Source organism: Ictidomys tridecemlineatus, chromosome 4 (genome assembly GCF_052094955.1).
Source record: "Ictidomys tridecemlineatus isolate mIctTri1 chromosome 4, mIctTri1.hap1, whole genome shotgun sequence".
In the NCBI taxonomy this organism is placed as follows: domain Eukaryota; kingdom Metazoa; phylum Chordata; class Mammalia; order Rodentia; family Sciuridae; genus Ictidomys; species Ictidomys tridecemlineatus.
The window spans coordinates 25,416,277-25,439,214 of record NC_135480.1 but is presented as its reverse complement, the minus strand read 5'-3'; the positions used below and the strand labels follow the sequence as shown (position 1 = coordinate 25,439,214).

At 36.7% G+C, this 22,938-nt stretch overlaps 1 protein-coding gene across 14 annotated transcripts in view; it reads right to left on the bottom strand.

Annotated features, from left to right (window-relative positions):
• Lrrc4c (leucine rich repeat containing 4C) overlaps positions 1 to 22,938 on the bottom strand; it is a 1,114,683-nt gene that overhangs the window by 12,105 nt on the left and 1,079,640 nt on the right. For 9 of the 14 annotated variants that reach the window (XM_078046210.1, XM_078046209.1, XM_078046213.1 and 6 more), the window contains one exon: positions 12,124 to 12,175. The exons of 3 other annotated variants lie outside the window; for them this stretch is intronic. The gene's annotated coding sequence lies outside the window, so the exon portion shown is untranslated. 2 more of the 14 variants (XM_078046218.1, XM_040284483.2) reach the window with 2 other exon arrangements.

Here is a 22,938-nt window from a genome sequence, read left to right as displayed (position 1 = left end):
CTTTCTAACTGGGAGTAATACTGAAGCATAGATAGAATGTTCAATCTATATCTGTCACATTAAAAGAAATAAAAACCAGATTTAGAGTAAAATGACTTTTAGAGGATTGGCTTAGTATTCCTAACTGTTCAATCTTTGTCCTTCTCTGAGCCACATCTTCTCAATTGGGAGTCATGTTAACACTTCATAAACATACACTGTGAAGACTGTACGAATTAAATGGCATAGTTTATACCAAAGTCAAGTCCCCTAATCTGCTCCGGCACCTCCACACACCCAGTTAGAGAAGGCAAACTCTTTACTGACTTGTGCTGAATTCACATCCAGTATTAACTATTCTTTGACTTTATTTGTAAGATATAAGCCAGACCCTCCAATTTTTTCTCATTGTCCTTTTCATAGTCAAATCATCTCTTTTTCTCACTTGGACCACTAAAATAGCTTCTTTATTGTAACGTCTACTTTCACAATTGCCTTGGCATGATTAATTATTCATAAAATATTTAGCAAGAATTTTAAAATATAAAAATGTTACCAGATGTGGTAGCACATTCCTGTAATTTCAGCTACTCAGGATGCTGAGGCATGAAGATTGCACTTTCCATATCTGCTAAACAACTCAGCACTATCCTATATACACATACACAGACTCATATATATATATGTGTGTGTATATACACACACACATATATATAATATATACATGTATGTATATATATATCTATATTTCCCATCTCTTTCTTCAGTTGAAACCCATATTAGCTCCATAACTTTTTATAACACAATGCCAACTACATTGGTCTCCAATACGTGATCTGACCCCTGTTCAACTCTCCAACCTTTTCTCTTAACTTCTCCAACCTTTCTTCAACACTATTGACCTTCCTTCCTTCTTCAAATGCTCCAAGATTGTACCCCATTAGACCTTGGTAGTAGCATTCCCTCTGCCTCTATATGTATCCTTTGATTTTTTGTGTGGGTAGTTTTCTTTATTACTTAGAATTCCCTTTAAATTTTACCTTCCTAGAAAGTTCTTTCTGATCCTCTGGGACTAAAGCAGTTCTTCTCTCATATTTAATAAATTACCATGTTTCATTTTCATCACAGTATTTACTCTGCTTGCTATTTCTCTCATATATTCAGGTATTTATTTTCCTACTGCCTGTCACATCTCAGTGGAACGTTAATTTCCATGAAGTAGAGATTTATCTACTTTATAGTCTGTGGTATTTTCTTGAAAAAAAAAAAGTACTCATCAAATATATGTTCACTGGGAATGCATGAATGAAGGAGTTTTCAAGCAGATGGAGGCAGGTTGCACACACTTAAGGCTGTACAGATCAATTACAAAGTGGAGCCTCATTCAAAAAGTAAGAATTTCATCAATTTCTGTAATGATATCTGCCTGGTTTGTAGTTATTTGCATAGAAGTGTTTCCCACCATGAAAAGCCGGAAGGAACAAAGAAATTTACAGAGCATTTCACCATCTCCTTGCTCTTTTTGCATGTGTTTTGGGGGAGTTAGAGGAGTAGAGAAGGTTTCCCTATTTTTTTCCTTTATGTCTATGTCTATTATTATCAGGAGCAACCCTGTTTTATGTTTGACCAAACAATGCCCCCTGCTGCATGTGCCTAAAATAACATGATTGCCTTGAAAGCTCCCTCATAGAGGATGCATAGTTGTTTTCTTGATTTGTTTATTCACATGATACCTCCCTGGACTTCAGAACTGAGGAAATGAACTTCCACTACATTAGATCTGACCACTCTTCCAGCAGAAAACAAGCATCCCTGTAGCAAACAAGTCAAATCTTCTGTATATCCCCTTTAAAATGGAAGACCTTCTTGATCTTCACATGTCTGCCCCAGGGACAAATTTGAACCATTTAATTAAAAACCCATGGGTTAAAACGATCTCCTAATACTACTATCAATATCCAAAGCACAAAGATGGAACTGGCAAAGGACACGGTGGCAGCTCCAATCTTGTTTTAGCACCAAAAAGTCAAATCTACTTCATGCTAAAAAATCAGACCGAGAAATGAAGTTAACACTTGGCAGGTCTAAAAATAAAATTAATTTTTTTTTCCTTGCTTGTTTACCTTCTCATGATGCAGGAGAGATAAATGTACCTGGCATGAGGTTTCTGGCTGTTTATAAGTCCTTTTGATCATCTTCACTTTTTGAAGTTGATTATTTATGAAAATATGAAATATAGATGACTAACTTGTATCTCAAATTATATGGTGGGATTTGTGGTGTTCAGGAGGATGTTTGTATTTTTATGACAGCTATTTGCTTGAGCAAAATGCATAACCAAAGAAAAGAACCTTGAAACCTCCAGCTCAAAATACTCCTTGATATTTCACTCTTTAGATTACAAAATCAGAACGCTCCGATTATCAGAAATGTGCCTCATTGGAACAATGCCTACCTTCACCGCTTTACTAATATCCTAAGTCTGAGCCTAAACAATGCATAAAAACTTATTTTCCCATTTTTTATTCCCCCCTCCCTCAAGTTCAGGTGTCACCAAATAATTAATGCATGCCATTCCTTACCTGTAAAATTGGTCTTTATTTTAAAATATACTTTTCCCATGTAATATTTTCAAAACAACACTTTACAGGCTTGGTAATAACAACACACAGGCACCTAGACAATCACAGTTCCAAAAAAGTAATTCACCAGTGCCACTAGAACAAAGCTCAAGTCTCTTACTGCCTCTACCCACTAGATGCCAGCAGCTTCCCCAGTTGTGCGAAGCCATAGTGCCTCTGAATATTGCCAAATGTCTGGGGTTAGGGGAGGGGGTGAGTGTGTGCAAAACTCTACCCTGAAAAACCAATGCTTTAGTCTGAAATGAAAGGGACTTCAGGATCCTGTACCTGACTGTTCCCAGTCTCATCTCCTATGACTATCTGTAACAGTCTAGGCGGCATTCTTTTCCTCACTCTAAAAATATGTCCCCTCTCCCTGCCCCCACATCTTTCCCTCATCAGGGACTTCCTCCTTTCTTTGGCCTGGAATACCACACTCTGATTTTTCCACCAAAATTAAACCCTACCAGAGTCAATTTGATAATGACTATCTCTATTAGACTTTCATCCTTTTTATCAATCCATCTTCCCCCTAATTGTCTATAAATCCAAGATTACAGCACTTACCAAATCCATTGGTAAGTTGGTGAATGTAGATGGGAAGAAGATCAAACTAATCTTGTTCATAAGCTTTTGAAGACTGAAACTGGATGATGCCTAGATATTCAGTAAACATTTGCAGAATTGAATTACCGAATGCATCCCCATATTTCAATTCGTAGTCAGGAGCAAGTTGATAGGGTAATTTTATAATAATAGAGAGACTATGAAGGTCTATTGATGAGACTTATGTAAACCAAAAAGATGTAAGTGATATACATCTTGTTATAAATTGTAAAGGGAGGCTCAATAATCACTCCTTACCACCACTCTCAACAGACAAACAACAAACAAACAAAAAAAGCTTCTCAAGGTGATTGAAAAAAATGGTTTAGGGTAAAATGTTATCTTTACCAACAATAAGCAATATCCTAACTACATATCCAGAGAGCCCTGCATATCATGTAAACTCAATATATGTGTATTAAATGAAAAAATTTATAACTGACCTTGATTGTTGTAGATTACTAGCTACTTACACAGCTAAGCAGATGTATATCATATACAGAGTTTTTAAACCTTAGATATGTAATTTTGTGTAGCTTTAGCCTGTTAAACTGCCTAGGGTTTGCATACCTTAATTTTTGTACTGTATTATTATGTGGATACATGAGTTGATATAGAGAGAAGGATTTAGAATGATGTCTAGTACATAATCAGTATTGTATACATTTTTGTTCTTGTTTAGTTCAATATTTGGTTCTTGTTACAATGAAGTCCTTATATGAAGAATGATCCATAGTTTGACTATTATCTAATGTTAAATCAATATGAATCATATGATTAAGTTCTCTTAGCTTAATTTCTTATCAAGAACATTATTTAATTATTATTTGCTTTTCCATGAAATTGTATAGCACAATCCATGAATTCCTACGACATTTACTATGGGTTTCACCCCATTTGTGAACCTTTGACATTACATACAACTTTTTTGTTCACTTGTGATTGTATATTTTAAATAAAGTTTAGTCATCAATTTTATCATCACATCCTCATGGAGAATTACACTAAAAAAAAGATTGTGAACAAATTATTTTAAGACAAATTCCCATTGTGAAAAGTTTGGGATTTAGTCTACTCTGGTGCCATAGATCTTTGCCAAACACCTTAAATTCAGGTAACGATTTGTCACTTTGTCATATCTTTAAGGAATTTGTGGTAAAGGAAGAATCATATACAGAAAGATAATATTGGGTCCTGAGCTTCTTCAGCAGAGAAGAAATGGGACTTTTCTACTCTACAACTTAACTTCATTAGGTTTAGTTTATTCCTCAGGGGAGAATGCACTACTGCATTATATAATGTATTAATGTTTATCCCTTTCAATGCATTCTGGATGGCCATGATTGATACCAAAGGAGAAAATATCATGCATATTAATGTAATTGTAGAACACAAATAAATGAGAAAAGATAACATTCCATTAAAAACTCCATTATATTTGTATTAAAAAAGTAGAAAAAAAGAAAAAAATAACCTCAAAATCTACTGTTTAAGAAAAATTAAATTGCAGAAAATGGACATATATTTTAACCTCTCAGGATTTATAATAGGATCATTTTCTCTAGACTCTCAGACTGAAAAGTGGAGGCAAGAAAAGCTAATAAAAGAGGTTGGGCATCTCAAATTATGTTTAATCAAAATTATGAAATATTATTGTTCTCCTCATAACATTTTCCTCTGAGCTCACAAACTAAGAGTTGTTTTTCTATTTTTTCTTGTGAATAAATAAATATATATGTATATATATTTATTAAGAACCTTATTTAATAAATGTCTTAGGAATTCATGAATTGTACTATACAATTTCATGGAAAAGTGAATAATAATTAAATAAGGTTCTTAGTAAGTTAAAAAAATATATATATATATATTTGTGTGTCTCTCTGTGTGTGTGTGTGTGTGTGTGTGTGTGTGTGTGTGTATTTTCTCTGTCCAGGTTACTACCAGTGAAAGTAATTAAAGAAGTTTCTGAAAAATATAACAAGCTCATCTGGAACATAAGTTCTCAGCAAGGCAAGCAGAGAAGGATTTGATTTCAAAAAGTTGGTAATGCAGTTAAAGGCCTGGCTTCCCATGTTTCCTTTGGATTGATGACTGGGATGGGAAGAATTGGTAGTCATTAACCCCCAACTGCTCATTAATCCTTAGGAAATGCCCTGTTCCTGGGTCATCATTCCCTTTATAGGTTGAAAACAAATAAACAATAGTACCCAAAAGGCATATGGATTTTTGTAATGAGAAATTCAATTTAAATTATCATGTAAGGCAATATGAAGAGAATAAATATCATTTGTAGAGAGTCATTCAGATTTTAAAATCACCTTACACTGTTTTACCAAGTACTTTCTTGTTCATTATTAAACAATACAAAGTCTAAATTTCCTAGACTATAACCAAAAACATGTGGGGTGTGTGTGTGTGTGTGTGTGTGTGTGTGTGTGTGATATATGTGTGTGTGTGTGTGTGTGTGATATATATATATATATATATCTCCAGGCCAAACACTAAAGGTATCTATGAATCATTTTATAGCAGGATGCTGGGACCCTCCAATGCCATTTGAACCATAATAACATATTATGCCAAGTCTGCTTGCCAACACTTTATCTAGGAGGAAACTTCTTCAACTCAGTAACTTCCCACCATTGATCATTTGAGGCAGGGTACTGAAATAAGCCTAGCACAAGCAACGTAAAAATCTAAGCCAAGTCCTTGTGATTCTGAGGATCACTGTAAGTAGTTAGGACGCTCAGAGAGAATCAGTGAGATTTGACAGGAAGGCTGGCAGACCTGTGATCTGGTAGTACATGAAGATCTAGGTAAGCACAAGGGATAGCATTCCAAGGGAGAAAATAACACAGGCATTTCCTTCAATAGTATTTGTTGGTTGCCTTCCAAGAATCATGCGAAGCATTTACTTCTTCACACATGGGACCAAGTGTCTCCTGTTAAAGATCCCACAGTGTACTATAATTCATAAATTAGTAAGCAAAAATGATAATAGAGTGAAAAGCACTAGAGAAGATGACACAGAGGGTTCATAGGAGCACAGAAAAAAAGAGCACACAGTAACAAAGAGAAAAAACTGTTTGAAAATAGGCAGGAGCTGGGGACCACAGGAAGTGAACATCAGCAGGAGGCAGAAGGAGGTGCAAGCTGACTTCTACCAGGAATGTATGCTGAAATGTAGTGGGATAGGTTGCTGGGAAAGTAAAATAATATCACATTGAGAAAAAAACAAACAAAAGAGTTGGATCCTATGTTAAGGCAAATGATTAATTGTGGGGACTTGATTTTTCTTTTTGTTGAAAGGGAAAAGGACATTGAAGAACATATTCAAGAAAAAGAAGGCTGCTGATGTGTACAATATGGATAGGAACAAATGAACAAATAAAACATCTCAATAAATAAGTTCTAAAATAATGAATGTATAGATAAGGCTCTGATTTAGCCTAAAACATAGGCAGATATGCATCATGTTTTTTAGAGCTCTACTACAGAATTTTCACTCTGTGAAACTCATTGGCTGCCCCGACTTCTGTTTATTTTACAGGTCCTAAAGCACAGGAGCAAGTCTTGCATATCTAACCCTGGCTCCTGCTGACTATCTCAGACCCACCGCCTTCCAGTTTTCAGCATGACTTAAGAGTTTAATAAATTCACCAAAATGACCCACAAAAAACTGATAAGGAAACTCTCTTTAATTGAGTCTGTGTTTATGAGATCTGAGCAAGGGGAGGAAACAGAGTAGACTCTTTCTGTGATTTCCAGGCAACGTCATTTAATCAGAATGCAGATAGCAGGGATGGCCTCCTAATTGGAACTGGAAACTGGTTTCAAGTAACCTCAACACTATTCGCATTGCATAATGAGGAAGCCTTGGTGATGACATGTCAGATAATGGAAATGACTGGAATCAGAGATTTCTTTGTTTCCCCCTAATGACTACAAAAGAGGAAATTATTCAGCAAATGCAGACATTTGGAAATTGGATTCTTATTTATTTACATAAGGCAGTCCTCATTTTGCTTGGTGCCATGTTAACCATAGGTCATGCATATTGGAAAAAGTCATCTTTTTGCAGTTTCTGTATTTGCTCTAGTTACCGTGAAACCTTGCAAAATGATGACTGCTGTTCCAATATTAACAAACCAGTTAACATAGTACTATGCAAAGTAAAAACTCCCTGTATGTTCCTGTATTCATTTTGCCTACAAGGTATAATTTGCAAAAATATTCCATGGGGGCAAAATGAGACATATATATGAAAAGCAATAAGGAACTTGGTCCCTCAAGGTATGTTAAAGTGATGAGAAACAGGGAAACCTGAATATGCCCCTATTTAGGCCATTAGTACTTAACCTACTTTTTCCTTGGTTTGAATGATGAAGATTCCTTTTGGGTTTCTTCTCCCACCATCTGTCTTTATTCTCTAAAGGATACATTTTATAAAGAACAATTCAACTGAAAAAGCACAAGATTGACAGCCTGATTCCAATAGGGATATTAATTACAGTTGCAGGGTGACAATAATGTAAGTCACTTAAATGTACTACACCATTCTGTCAAGTGAAGACAGAATATGTGTCCTTTGTATGCCAAAGGCATAGGAGAGAGATAAAGGTTAATGTTGAAAACACTTGGGAAAAAAGTAAACTCTATAAAACAAGGGTAAATTGTGGTAAGGCTGTCACTCCTACACTTTCCATTCCTGCTTTTCAAGCTGTAAGTACCATGCCAACAGAAGCTAGACGTGGGATGGGGATGTAAACAAAACTCTGGGATCAGTGTTTGGGAAACTCTGGTCTACAGGCAAAATCTAGCTCAACATTTCTTTTTGTAAACAAAGTTTTATTAGATGATTCTATGAGAGCTTGTGTATGTATTGTCTATGGGGTGCTTTCACACTGAAGTTCAGAGTAATTCTCATGGATAATAGGGCTTACATAGCCTGAAACGTTTTCTAACAGTCACTCGATGAAACAAATTTGAACTTTTCCTTCAGCACAAGAACATCTTTTTCTGATCTACTCCTTTCAACCTCAAGGTTGCCAAGAAAGATGACCTGTTTGGGAATGGAAGAAAAATATTGGGCTATCTACTTATAATTAACCATCATCTAAGAAATAATAAAGGAAGTAAGCTTCGCTGATGTGGAAGTGACGCCATGTGTCACATAACATATGTGAGGAATCCTGGGCAAAAGAGTGGCTTCCTGTGGTGTTCATGCTTACTACATGTTATGACATACTGCTGGGTCTGTATGGTTGGCTAGGGTGACTCTATGCATTCTATTATTTAGCTTTAACTAAACTAACACAAAGCAGACAAAGTGGATTAAAATGGTTTTTTCAAAAACAATAGAGAATAAATGCCCTAATGAGGTAAGAATAGGCCCCTGGACAGAAAAAAGTGGAGCCATATTTTATCTCCAATATGAGCTCCTTGAAGTTGAAAAGGGGTTAAATTTTAAAGAGACATTCATTCTTATTAATCCTGTTTGTGTGTATGTGTTTGTGTGTGCACACGTACACCAGTGAAGAGTGTGCATCTATGTGGAAAAATCACTCTCACCAGCAGTTATAGCTTCTCAGAGTCTTGTCCTAGCTAAACTCCATCACTTTCTTTTCTGATTCACTAGGTATTCAACAACATCTCTGACTTACTCCTGGATTCTTTTTGATATTTTTCTCTCCACACCACCTCTTTTCTCCAAGCAGCAACACTTGGGTATATTGCTGCAAAGTCAATATCTCATCTACCCCTGGGACTGAGCACTTCCTTTCCACATGTTCCTTTGGATCCTGGGAGAAGGATCTGAACACAGCCCTGTGAGGAGAGATTTTGGAACAACCTCTCCTTGCCTGCTTCTCTTCTTGCCCACTAGTGTTCCTCTCCCGTGTTTTAGAAAGATGAGTTAATTCCTTAAACTGGTAAACAGAGGACCCAGATTAAGAATAACGAACTTGAGAATTTTAATTATGAAAAGGACCCTGGGGAATCAGGTAAGCTCAGCCTCCACACTCGCTGTATTGAGATCTCGTCATTAGCAACTCCCAAGTTCTATTTTTTGTAACCTATACAATGGGTATGATGTTATCACTTTCTCATTGCTCTCTGGAAAACTTGAGAGAGTTTGTGAATTTTCAAATAATTTTCAACTATGGGTATTAGATAGAGTTGGAAGACTGATTTTATTTTACTCTGATTCCATAGTAATAGAAAATCAGAAATGTGGGGAATTTGTGGGAGACACAGAGGAAAAAATAAAAAAAAAACAGTGTGCTTTCTATGTGGTAGAGACTCTGAGTAACTTGCATATACAAGTTTATTTATTCCTCATAAACTCATGGAGTAAAAGCCATTATTCTGGTATACAGATGAGAAACCAGATGCTGAGTTTGTCACTTACCTCAAATCACTCAGATTGTAACTGAGCCTGGGTCTGTCTAACCCTCCCTGCTGCCTCCCTTCCCCAGCTTTAACCATGGTGCTATATAGATTGCTTTCTACTAGCTCTGAATGCTTCGGATCAATGACTTATTCTTTCAACAACTCATTTCTAAAGGCACAAGAGAAATACTACTACTGTGATGTTCTAGCTGCAGTACCATCTTCAATCTTAACAAAACCCATTGCTTAGAAGTACTCACATTCACTTTGCCTTGGAGAAACCAAGAAAGAACATTTAAACCTTCTCCAGGATTCAGAGCCAGCCTGGGGTAGACCAGCAGCTTCAGATTGATTTTCTTCTATATAATACCTGGCTGTGAAGTGTGAAGGATTAAGACAAGCTAAGTGAATGTATCCAGCAAAAATCCTGGTGCACAGTAGGTACTATCTACATAGTATATTTTGTCTTTCCTAAATCAGTTTCTTCATACTTCTGGAACATGACCAGAATGAAGATGCTATGCTCAAGTCTGAACACTAGGGCTGAGGAGGAATATCATTCTGTGCTGAATAAATCAAGGAAAAGCCATACCTGGGGACAAAGGTGGCCCTAATATGTAGAAGGCAAACTTTCAACTGGCAGTGAAAGGTTCCTTCTTACCAACATGTGCTACCTTGGTATACTTCACTCCCAATTCTTTTATTTTTGAGGAAAAACATTTCCAGCCAATAACACAATTACACTTAAGTATCAGGCCCCATTTTAGTATTATTGCATTTGTTAAATCTAACTGAGTCCAAATTACTTCCTCAATGCTAATAAGAGAAAAAGGAGGAGGAGGAAATAGAGGAGGAGGTAGAGGATTTGCTGAGGGGGATGAGGTTTGGGAAGGTTAAAGAAAGAAAAGAAGACACATATACAAAGTGACAGAGAGAAAAACAGAGAGATATCAATGCTGCATATAGCCTCAAGTCCGATAAATGTCAGTTAAACTTGCTGCCTGCGGTTTCTATGGAAACCCCTTAAGTTAAGAGTGGAACACAGACATTTTTTGGACTGCAATTCACAAGCTGTTTATTTAATTATGATGAAACATGAGACTGTTAGGGACAATACTATTATCATACTGATAGCATTTAGGATTCAACAAATAGGTATTGAAAACTAAAAGGCTGATTTTTTTTTTAAAGCATTAACTTCTTGTGAATGGCATGCGATTAAAATGCATCTTGTTTTTACAGGACTTCACAAATTACTTCCCTCAGGCGAACCCCAAATTAGCAAAATGACATTCGTTTAAAAGGGAGTTCTTTAGAGGCTTCATGCCAATTATAACCCCTTTTGCCCAGTGAACAAAACCAAGGTCACAGCATATTTTCAATTAAACCCAAGATAGCACCAAAGTGCAGCACAGCTGGAAAAGCAAGCACATTATTACCCCATAGATCATTTGTGAGCAATGAATAGGTCTCCGGTGCTTTTCTGTTTTATAGGCATTTGAATATAAAAATAAAGAAAATAGCTTCAGATTCGTTCTTGCCTTCCAAAATAAACAGCCACTTTTTTAGGGCATTATTCCTTGTGGCCTGAAGAAAAAAGATTTGAAGCCATTACTTTTCTGTCTCTGATGGTTGGGAAATCGTTCACTTAGCCTTTAATTTAGCCTCGGAGAACCATCGGATTGATAGTCATTCATATCTTCATTAGTTCATTGAACAGACATGTCATTTTCCACCTACTATGTGTCAGGCACTCTGCTAGGGACAGGAAAGGCAAGAAGATTAATCCAAATTCCTTCCCCAAGGGTGGACTTTCAGGAAGGGAACACATTAATAGGGAGGGCCAACTATGGCTCATAGGCACTAGATAGGTAAATGTAAATATGGAAATGCAGAACTTTCAAGGAGATTACCATTTAATGGATACAAAAAGACACATAATCATAAATCATCAGGCAAAGAGTCATTCTTGCCTGCTGCCTACTGGATCTTATTTTCCTGTAGGTAATATTACCACCAAGGATACTGTTCTACAGCCCAAGGTAAATGGGTATATGTGTATGGCATCTGCTGGTTGGTGGAGGGTGGGCGAAGAAGGGAGCTTCAGGAATAGTCCCATAAAATAATGACATTTCCAGTTGTGTCCATGTGCTCCAGTAGCCTTATAGAATCTTGGGCCCATAGAAATGACTGGAGGAAGAGGCACAAGAGAAGTAAATCCCAAGGAGAGTCATTTCTGGAGTCAAGCTGGGAACATGAAAGCAATTTCTAAATTGGCAAAGAGACACACAAAAGAAATTTGCAAATATGACTCAGTGGATATGTTTTTCTTGCTATATTACAGCTTATCTTTTGAAGTTCAGTAGTGGTTTGCAGTGGCTGGACTTCCCACAAATTGCTCATGCTAGCAAAGCCAGTCGTTGTTGTTATCGGATTTGACAGTGTATAATGAGCCACTTCACATTAGCTGCTGTTGTAGTGTTCAGCATATTGTGGGAACGATTTAGCATGAATCATCACCCACCTAGCTCTCCATTGGGGTCTCTGTGCTGCAAATAGGCAATGTCTTTGCCAATCTAAAAAAAAAAAAAAAGTATCCATTAGAATAATTCAGCACACTTCTTGATCTGCCACCACCGCCACCACCACCACCACCACAGACACCACTGGTGACAATATTTATTGAATCACCACTGTATTTTAACACCGTTCTGGGAAGGAAGCCAAGGCAGCTATTTTAACCACTGGCCATTTTGAACAATGCATTTTTTAATGCCAATAAAAAAATGCATTTGAAGTCAAAAGATCTGGAGTCTACACTTGGTTCTTACTTATTAGATTCATGACCTTATGAAAGTACATTTTATTTCTGATCCCATGTCCTAATCAGAACTACCTCATAAGACCAAATCAAACACTGTTTTATAAAGAGGAATAGGAAATAATTAAACAGAATACTCAATTATTAAAGTCAGATGAGATGTTCTGAGTTTGACATAGGCATCTGCTGGAAACTCCATTTGGGATTTTTTTTTCCCCACATACAAAAGGAAGAGAGATACTTAATATATAATCTTTCCTTTTTCCTCCCCTCCCCCTACTCTGGGATCACTAGCAGGATAAAAAATTAAAATCTAAGATTGAAGGCCACCTAGAACTTTGAGCAAAGGGACACAAGAAGACAGAATCTGGATTTTGCAAAGCGTAATGAAATAAAAGAAATATTCTTTACTTCCCCCTGTTACAGAATTTTATATCCCCGAGCTTAAAAATACTGTTGTTGCAGACGTTACATAGGGGAAATCCTGAGCAACAGCAGATGGAAGGATCCCACACAATCTGTAATCAGGATCAAGAGATGGAAGTGGATACCGAAATCACCAAGAATTCTATCAGGAGTGGGACTGGAGAAGACAAGAAGTATGTGTTAAAAATCTTTAAAGAATGAGGAAGGGTGAAATGTGGATCTGTAGTTGGTTGCAGGAAGAAGGTACTGGAGACAGGGACAGTCTAAGGGTACAAGCATCAAAGTTTGGTATTTTAGCAAGGTAAGTGGTTCTACTGGGATATAAAATATGAAAATGAAGTGCTTTTCAAACCTCAATGCATTATGGGTGAATAATTATTAATCAAGTAAAACTAAATATGATTAAAATATATTTTAGAGAGTATCTATTGATTTTCTGTCAATAGCTTTAAAACCTAACTCAAACCTATAAAAATGTTCTCCCAATCTCATAGTCTCAAAAAAATTTAACTACCTTTCAGTGCCACATGTGAAATATAAGTTACAATTTGATGAGCCTGGGATTCAAAAGAATATCCGGGAAGGCCATAGGTAACAGTATGCATAGAGGTTACAAAGAAAAGGCGACAGTGAAAGAATTATATTCATGGCTAAATCAAGCAACTAATTCTCAATTCTCATTTTAGGCAAAACTTAGGAGCATCTCACACAGTAGCTTTCTGAACTTTCTGAAAAGCGCCTTCCACTTGGTTCCTGGGAACTACTCTAATATTTTGCCTCCTTCAGCAGAGTGTCTGCTCTGCTCCACCTCTATTGCTGGTTCTACCTCTTCTTCATCTATACTTATTCTCTAGGGAGATATGATGACCATCTACAAATTGAGTACTGACAGATTCAAAGTCCAGCAGGCTTGTAGACAGGTACATAACTGCTTATGTACTTGGAAGAATTGAAAATTAACCTCTCCACAAAAAAAAAAAAAAAAAAAAAAAAAAAACCTCTTGATTCCAACTCAATTACATGCTGACAAAGACATTTTCTACAATTCCGTTTATTCACTTGTATAAGAGAATGATTTCCACATATTTTATTGGTGCATTATAGCTGTACATAATGATGGGATTCATTGTCATATATTCATACATGCACACAATATAACAATATAATTTGGCTAATTCATTCCTGAGCACTTCAACAGACACATTTTAATCTCCTATCATGTACTAAACACTATTTGGGGGACCATTCTCCTAAGAACACAGGTCAAAATCGCCCTTGTAACTTTTTTCCAATCTCATTTGTCTCACCTTTACATCCTATCATCCCTACACCTTATCAACTTTATACTTAACAAATGCACAATGGAAATTCCAAATATAAAGATTCTGGTCATGTCTATATAGCTCCATTACTACCTCCTGAATTTTTTCTTTGGATAGTTGGACTATATCATAGCCTGGTCCAGTATCTTTCTCCTTGCTTCTATCCTTGCTTCTCTTCAATCTTTTCTCCAAACTGTGGTGGGATCCTTTCAAAACAAGTCAGATTATATTTTTCTTCTGTTCAATGTTCCCAGGCTACTCGTATCACTCAAAGTAATCCATAGTACTTTTAGTGTCCTATGAGACCATGCATATTTTTGTTCTTCCTCCAACCACTTCTCTGATATCATTCTCTGAACATACTGCTTTTACTCTATTTTGATCATACTACCCCTTGATGTTTCTCCAACACACCAACCTTCCTCAGGCACCTTACACTAGACGGATGTTTCTGCCTGGAATATTCTTCACCCAGATGGGCCTATAGCTATGCATAGGTTTCATGACAATAGTGCTATCTTTCATCCAAATAACCTGTGTACTTTCCTTCTTCACTTCATCTAAGATTCTCCTAAATTATACCTTCTTGGAGAGTCCTTATGTAGCTATTGTACATAAGATAAAACCACCCCTGTCCCTCTTCATTCTGCAACCCTTTATTGTTCTTTACATCATCTTTCAAGATGAACATGTTAAAAGAGGGAAGGAGGTACTTATGCCATGAATCCTTCCAAGATTCTCTAAATTTGTAGGAATTTACACCTTTGTGTTCCTTAACATAACCCATGGTTCTTCTAATGTGAGAAGAAGAGAAAGAATATTTATTGAGCATTCATCTACTGCTCTTGCCTGCTCATGTGTCTTTCTTCCTCATTAGGCAATATGTCCCATCAGGATATGCAATATATTTGATGTGCCCAGAGACTGCAATGTAGTATGTGTTCAACAAATGTTTCTTGAATAATAAATGAAATAGCTTATTTGATGAAATACGTTTATAGATAAGGGGGCAAAACTGAAAACACCCTGAATTTGAAATACACAAATCATTCAAACCACATTGCTGATTAGAGACAAACTTATAAAATTACATTTTTTAAGTAATAAATAAATAAATACACACATAACACACACACACATATAAGTTTGTTATGGTTCAAACTAAATTTCTTTAGAAATGCCTAGTTTGTCAATCAACTTTCTCTAACTTGTAGAAATATTTCAGTTTACTTCTGCTTATGTGAACTTTTATGTAGCAACCAAGGGAAAAGGAAATACTTTGATTTCAAAGGATAGTTTAATTTCTAAAGTGTTTCAATTCATAGAAAGATAATTGAAAGCAAAACCAGAATAAATGCATTCAGTTACTAAATTATGAAAAAATTATCTTTTAATTACCTGTAGCAAGGTCCAGAAGCTCAGAAAAGAGAAAGCATTTCATTTGCTCTTCCATTATTTTAAAAATCCAATAGTACCACCATCTATTTATTGCAGAAAGCTAAGGTGTCCATACTATTTTCTCTAATATATCAGCTCAAATAATATCATTTTTCAACAGTTCTATTCGGACTTTCTCCTTTCATATCACATCTGACTTGCTCACAGAAAAAAATTAACCACGTATTTCTTTTCCCACAGCATTCTCTTCATTATACCACTTATCACTGTGATGACTAGAACACTCTCCTATTAATCAGTACATTGCCACTGCAGAGCTGAATGCTTGGTATTTACTAGGAACTAGATATTTTAAAATTAAAATGAAGTGAGCATCTATAGACATAGATGAAATTATAAGTGCTATCCAGTGGTCTCATCTCTATCTAGTCATGTGTTAATTTGAAATAGAAGATCAAGGTTTGTGGGGTAGAAGATGGTATGTGCAAAGTGTTCTCGATTTTTAAGTAACAGCACCAGGTCAACCTTCTGCTCTCTCTGATCAGAATCTCTGGTCTGAAAGGACATGATAGCTGTGAACCTTTGAATGTGGCATTTGTCTTCATGAGTGTAGTGATAAAGGATGGATCAGGACTGGCACAGTCATGAGTGACTTATCCCACCTCTCCTCACAAGTGAAGATAAATGACACAAAGCATGAGTCACCATGCATTATATCTAGTGATTCCATGTTTATTCTCATGGACACAAACACACTGTAGACCTTTTCTCCAACGACATTGTTTTTCATTTTCAAAACGCCCAACAATAACAACAGGGAAGCCAGGGGAAAGTTGGAGGAAACAAAAACGCTAAAAACATCTCTAGGAGTCAAACTGTACCCTGTGAGAGGTGATTCAACAGACTCTGTCTCTGGGAATTCTAAAAGGGCTGTGAACCTCAGAATGCGATTGCCATGTGTCTCTGGCTGTTATCATTACACTGATGCAATAAGAGAGTCACAAAAGGTCCCCAAGGATGCAGCACTAGAATGCTCCCCAACCTGTGGAAAATTCACCAGGATGTTACTTCCAACAAAATAGTTTATAAGAACTCCCAGTCCCATCATGTGTAGTCTTCCTGGCTTATTTATTCTCTGATGATATTCATTAGCCTCAGATGGTATACATTTCCCCTTTTTTGAGTTGGAAGAGTACATTGCCATAAAGCTCCTTAGATTTCTGATAAGGTGGGCAAAATACAAAAATTTAAATAAAGCCATCATCCAGGATGATGACCCTGCATATTCCTCATAGCTCTATGTCCATCTACCATGGGACATAGATTGCACTGTTGAAAGCTCACAGGGTTAAATGATGTCATTGCATTCCAACTTAAACCTAAGCAACAGCTGGTCACTTTAGGAAGCATCTATTCTCTTAAATGGAAGCCAACAGAAATTGGTTTTGTCTAGATTATCCAAAAGTCAAGGCTCCTGTTTGCCAAAGCAGTTGAGAGTTATATAGTCTTTGTTTCACCTTGTCTGTGACTTTCCCCCCATCTTCCTTAGCCCCTCTCTTCAGTTAACACTGACCTCTGGCTTTGTCCTGCTGGCAGAACAAAGCCTGGCCATTTTATCTAACCTGACTCTCATACTCATCTCATTCCATCATGGATTCAGCTTTAGTTCTGATCATATGCTCCAAAAGCTAATATTTTACATCTACATTACTTTGGAAAATGGGACTAATCTGGTTCCAAGATCACACTTTCGTATTTATTATAGATCTATTATGGGATTCATTTCATTTTCTTTTCCATGATCTAGGTCTTCTTACAATAATATAACTGAAACCACAGGTTTTCTGTGTTTCCTCCACTACTGAATACCTGGGTTTTTCCTCAAATTTCTAGATCTTTAACATTTTACACTATCTCCAGAGTTCCTCATATGCATCTCATTCAACATTAAATTAATGGTTACTAAATATCAGAGATTGTTCTAATCACTACAGATTCTCCCACTGCATGAAGCCTAATTTTGGGAGGACAAATAGTAAACAAGGAAAGACCAAATAGATGTAAGTATTGAGATGAAAAAAGAGTGAAGAGAAAGGGAATCACTAAGAGGAAACTTTAACTTGATTGGTCTGGAGAGATCCTTCAGTAAAAGGTACATATAACTTCAAGAATGATAAGAATGAATTCAGAAATAAAATTACCTGGAAGAAAAATGATCTGGGGTGGGGGCTGGGGATGTTACTCAAGTGGTAGCACGCTCGCCTGTCATGCCTGAGGCACTGGGTTCAATCCTTAGCACCACATAAAAATAAAATGTTTTTTAAAAAATGATCTGGGAACTAGGCATAGTGGTACATGCCTACAATTCCAGAAACATGGGAGGCTGATGTAGGAGGATCACAAGTTCAAATCCAGCCTCAGTAACTTAGTGAGGTCCTAAGCAACTAAGCAAGACCCTATCTCTAAATAAAATGTAAAAGGATTGGGGATGTGGCTCAGTGGTTAAGTGCCCCAGGTGTTAATCCCTGGTACCAAAAAGAGGGAAAAAAATGATCTGGGAAGACAGAATCATTTAAAGACTCCAACTTGAAACAGTATGTTGAACTTAAATAATAAAAAAAGGTTAAAAATAGGGTAGTCTGCTAGGGACAGTGGCAAATACCTATAGTCCCAATGGCTTTGGAGGCTGAGGCAGGAGGATAGCATGTTCAAAGCCAGCCTCAGCAACAGCAAGGCACTAAGCAACTCAGTGAGACCCTGTCTCTCTATAAAATATGAAATAGCCTAGGGATGTGGCTCAGTGGTTGAGTGCACAAGTTCAACTCCCAGTATTAAAGAAAAAAAAAAGAAAAAGAAAAAGAAAGAAAGAAATAAAAAGAAAGATAGTCTGTTAGAAATGAAGTACTAAAGCAAAAAGGTAAATATAGCTAGAAGAGGTATTAGTTCCTGTGGCTTCCATAACAAATTACAGCAAACATGGTATACCGAAAAAAAAAAAAAAAAAAAGATTTTTTTTTTACAAGTTTGAAAGCCAGAGGACGAAAGTTCAGATACTGGCAGGGCTGTACTCCCCATTAAAGGATCTAGGAAAGAATTCTCCCTTGACTTTTCCAAATACGAAGCCTTGTGGTGTTCCATGGCTTGACTCAAATACCGGCATCCAACTTCAAATGGCCTTCTTCTCTTCTCCTATCTCCCTTGTATGTCTCTTACAAAGGGATACTTAATAATCTATTAGGGCCAACCTAGATTACCCAAATGATCTCCTCTCCAGATATTCTACTTAATTTTGTATGAAAAGTCCCTTTTACCAAATAAACCCTTATTCCAGGTTCCAGGGGCTAGAATGTAGACTTTCATAGAGCAACTATTCAACCCTCTTTAGAGATACACCTTGTGAGCCAGAGAAACCAATTTCTCCATTCTTTTTGCCATAAGAATATCATGACCAACTTTTCACTGGAAAATAATAAGGTCTGGGTTAGACTTTTAAAACGTCATTCTGGTCAGGTGTAAGAACTGATGAGGGGAGCAACAGTTGGTCAGCAACACAGATGAGAAATGTCTTGACATTTGGAATAGAGAGAAGTAAAAATTTAGAATTGGTTTTGGAAGTAGAGTCAAAAAGGTTTACTTAGGGATTATAAATGGGGGTGGTGGTGGTGGTGAAAGAAACCAAAAAATTGCCATCTGCCATCTACCAGTGCAGCTGTCTCAATATTATCTGCTCTTGAGCTTCCCACCACCAAGCTCCATATGCCTGCCAGAGTATTTAAGTCAAGGGATCACCTCCACTCCCCCAGCTATTCATAGCCTTTTGAAAATATTACCCTCTCTGCTAGTTTGTTTCTCTTCCTAATCCTTATGGTGAGTTGTACCTTCTCTAACTTTTCCCCAAGTTTGCCCTACCTGGTGACATATCTCCTTCCCTTCCCTTTCATTCTCTTTCTGTTCCTATGCTTCCTTTCCTTACCCTTTCCTTCCTTTCCTTTATTTATCTTTTGTCTTTTCCTCCTTTCTATCCAAAGCTGTTCCAGTTCTTTCCTACTGCAATACAATTCTCTGCAGTATCCAAACCAGAACCCACGTAGTAGACACTGAAATGTTGGGGATTTCAGCATATTCCATTGTTGAAAGTGACTAAAATCTTTCCGGCAACAGAGCTAATAATGGTTCAAATCCCAATTTTATATCCATCAGCACCTCGGGGGCAAGAATTTACTTTTCTAAGAAACTAATTTCTAGACTGTCTTTCTACTTCAGGGACCTCTTCTAGAAAAGAAGAGATTAATCAAAACAATGCTGATTCTCCTAGTTATGTCTTTTTGAGCATTGATTGTTTTACATCAAGTGTAGTGTTCCTCCCTCATTTGTTTCAAATCCTGATAAAGAACCAAACCTTAAAGTGTTCTGAAGGAGTTCACTGAAGCTAAAGATAGGACATGGCAGTGCATCACACTTCATGAAGTGAAGTCCCTTGATGAAGGCCACAATTTAATACTGAGCCATCATAACAGAACACATTGGCAACCTGTAAAATACTCTGGGATTTTGAGGGGCAACAGGGAAACATGAGATCTTTGTCATCATTCTCTGACATTAGGCTCTCCCCTTTTGAGTTGGTGATAAAAGACATTCCTGATAATCTGCAAAGTTCTTCTAGCAAATGACTATTAAGCTCATTTTTAAGTATGCTCAAAATTTTTCAGGATAATTTCAACATCAAAAGTTTCAGTTATTTGTGCCTGTATTTTTAGTTTATCAATTTTGGAATTACGTACTTTTTTGTTCCATGTGAATAAAAAATAATTTAGGATTTATTATTCAAAACCCGACAGTATTTAAAAATAGCACTATTAGAGCTTAAAGCATACTTATAAAGAAAATACCTTTCTTGGCATGTGAGATTTAGCAAAGGTGGAAAGAAGGGCTGATACTCTCTGGGCCTGCATTACAACATTCGTGCATTCAGAAAATGGTCAATGCAATCTATCAAAGTGGCACCTTTTAGAAATATAGGTCATCTATCAAATGACCAACAGCAGATGGAAAAGTGTTGTAGAATTTTAAGCTGCCATTCATTTCTAATCTTATATTGGGTTTGTTTGAATGAGAACTGCTATCTTCATCACCATATCAAATCAATTGTGAACTAAGAGAAGCAAAAAATATCATAAGAAAACCAAAACAAAACAAAAAATAAGATATCCTAGCTGATATATATTCATCTCCTCATTCACTCGCTCATTTGTTTATTAGCAAATATTTAAAATATTTAAGTCACTTACATCTTTTTGAACATGAAACAAAGAAGTAGGAATTGAGCAGATGGTGGGGTTGGAGATGGATCATAATTAGGCTACACATTAAGAGAATGAAATCTGTACTTCTACATAAAGGGGAAAATCCCCTTGCATTGGGAAATTTAGTGACATTTTTTCCACACTGGAAAATGTCTCACATCCTCCTCCTCTTATTACTGCTTGGAGAATCCCATTCAGAACAGAAGTATCAGATGTTGGAGAGAATTTTCAAATTGGAGTTAGGGAAGCCATCCCCAGGTTAATGAGCGCAGAGCAGCAGGCATTTTGAAGAGTTTATTTGGAGAAAGGAAACGTCTGCAGAAATCAAGTGATTAAGATGTGATACTCAAGCGAACTCCAAGCGATCTCATTAGCAGAGACTAAGAATAGTCTACAAATGTAATAAGAGCCCTGATACAAGGTCACACATATGCTAGCGCAGTCCAGCTGAGTGGAACCCACCGAAGATGAAGATGAGGAAACCTCACTGGACCGGATCGAGAAATTTCTTCCCATCTCTCAAGGGAAGAAGAACGATAAATGTACAAGAAACTTCCACGGCACATTACACATAATTTTCCAGATGTGATTACATATATTTTTTGTGTGTTTTATACCACAATGTAGATTAGATCACTCAGATGTTCTGAATGACTTCTATAAATGCCCCTTACCCACAGATCCTCACAAACTTCCCTTAAAAGACACCCTATTCACCTGCACATAGTCACCAATCTCTTTTCTCTGAAATAACAGTATTTGTCTGTGTGTCCTCTTTTCAATATCCTATCCCTACCTTCATAGAAATGCACATTTCAGACATTATGATGTTATATAGCTTTATTACTCAAACGTGTATTGAAGGAAAAAAGGAAGAATGCTTTATATGTGTTCATAACAATCACCACCTAAACTATACCTCACATGATATTATATGAATATCAGAATTTTGAAATGGAAATTTTGGTTAAGGAATAAAGACACAGTGAATTATGCATTCTAAAATGTTGTAAATTGGCAATGGGACTGATCATAAGTAGTTGCTCATGATTTTTACATGTGACAGGCACAAATGGATTAGAGGAGGATCCTGAGAATTGTTTTGGACAGAGTTGTGAGTCCAACTCTTAAGGCAAGTGATGGATGATGTCATATGCTGATCCTAGGCTTAAAAGAGAGACTTCAGGGGCCAGGGTTGTGGCTCAGTGGTACAGTGCTTGACTAGCATGTGTGAGGCCCTGGGTATGATCCTTAGCACCACATAAAAATAAATAAAATAAAGGTATTTTTAAAAAGAGAGACTTCAGAAAGATTATTGGATGAGGATTTTTGTGAGAACCCTCTGTGGATTATGACTTTTACTGTTCCCACCCCCATAGGTAAGAAAATCCTGATCCTTATATATATATATATATATATCTCTGGCTATGCTTTAGATTTTGTTAATGATTTATAGTGAGCAAAGGTAGAGTTGAGATGGGAGACTAGAGTAGATCCAGGAGGATGGTGTCTAAATCTCATCTGAAAAATCTCCTGAGCAAATCTTGATCTCATTTGAGAGAAAAAATTAATATGAAAACCTGGAAGATATTTTGGATCCTTGTACAGGAGAGCTGACAGTAGGAGTACACAGCTTACCAATGGAATCTGAAATTCTAGATGTTTTTCCAGATGCATAAGGGGCTGAGGAAGGAGTAATTGTGTGGAGGAGGAGACTACCGCTCTCACTAAGGCAAAGTTAGGGGATAGTGAGAGGGCATTGGTGAATCAGCAAAGGACTCATAAAAGCCACCATAGAGTTAATGTCAAATCAAGAATCAGTAAATGGATGGCATCAAATTAAAAAGTTTCTTCACAGCAAAGGAAATAATCAAGAACATGAACAGATCGCCTACAGAATGGGAGAAAATCTTTACCACTTGCACCTCAGATAAAGCATTAATCTCTAGGACATACAAAGGACTCAAAAACCATAACACCAAAACAAATAAACAAACAAATAACCCAATCAATAAATGAGCAAAACAACTGAACAGGAACTTCACAGAAGAAATACATATGGTCAAAAT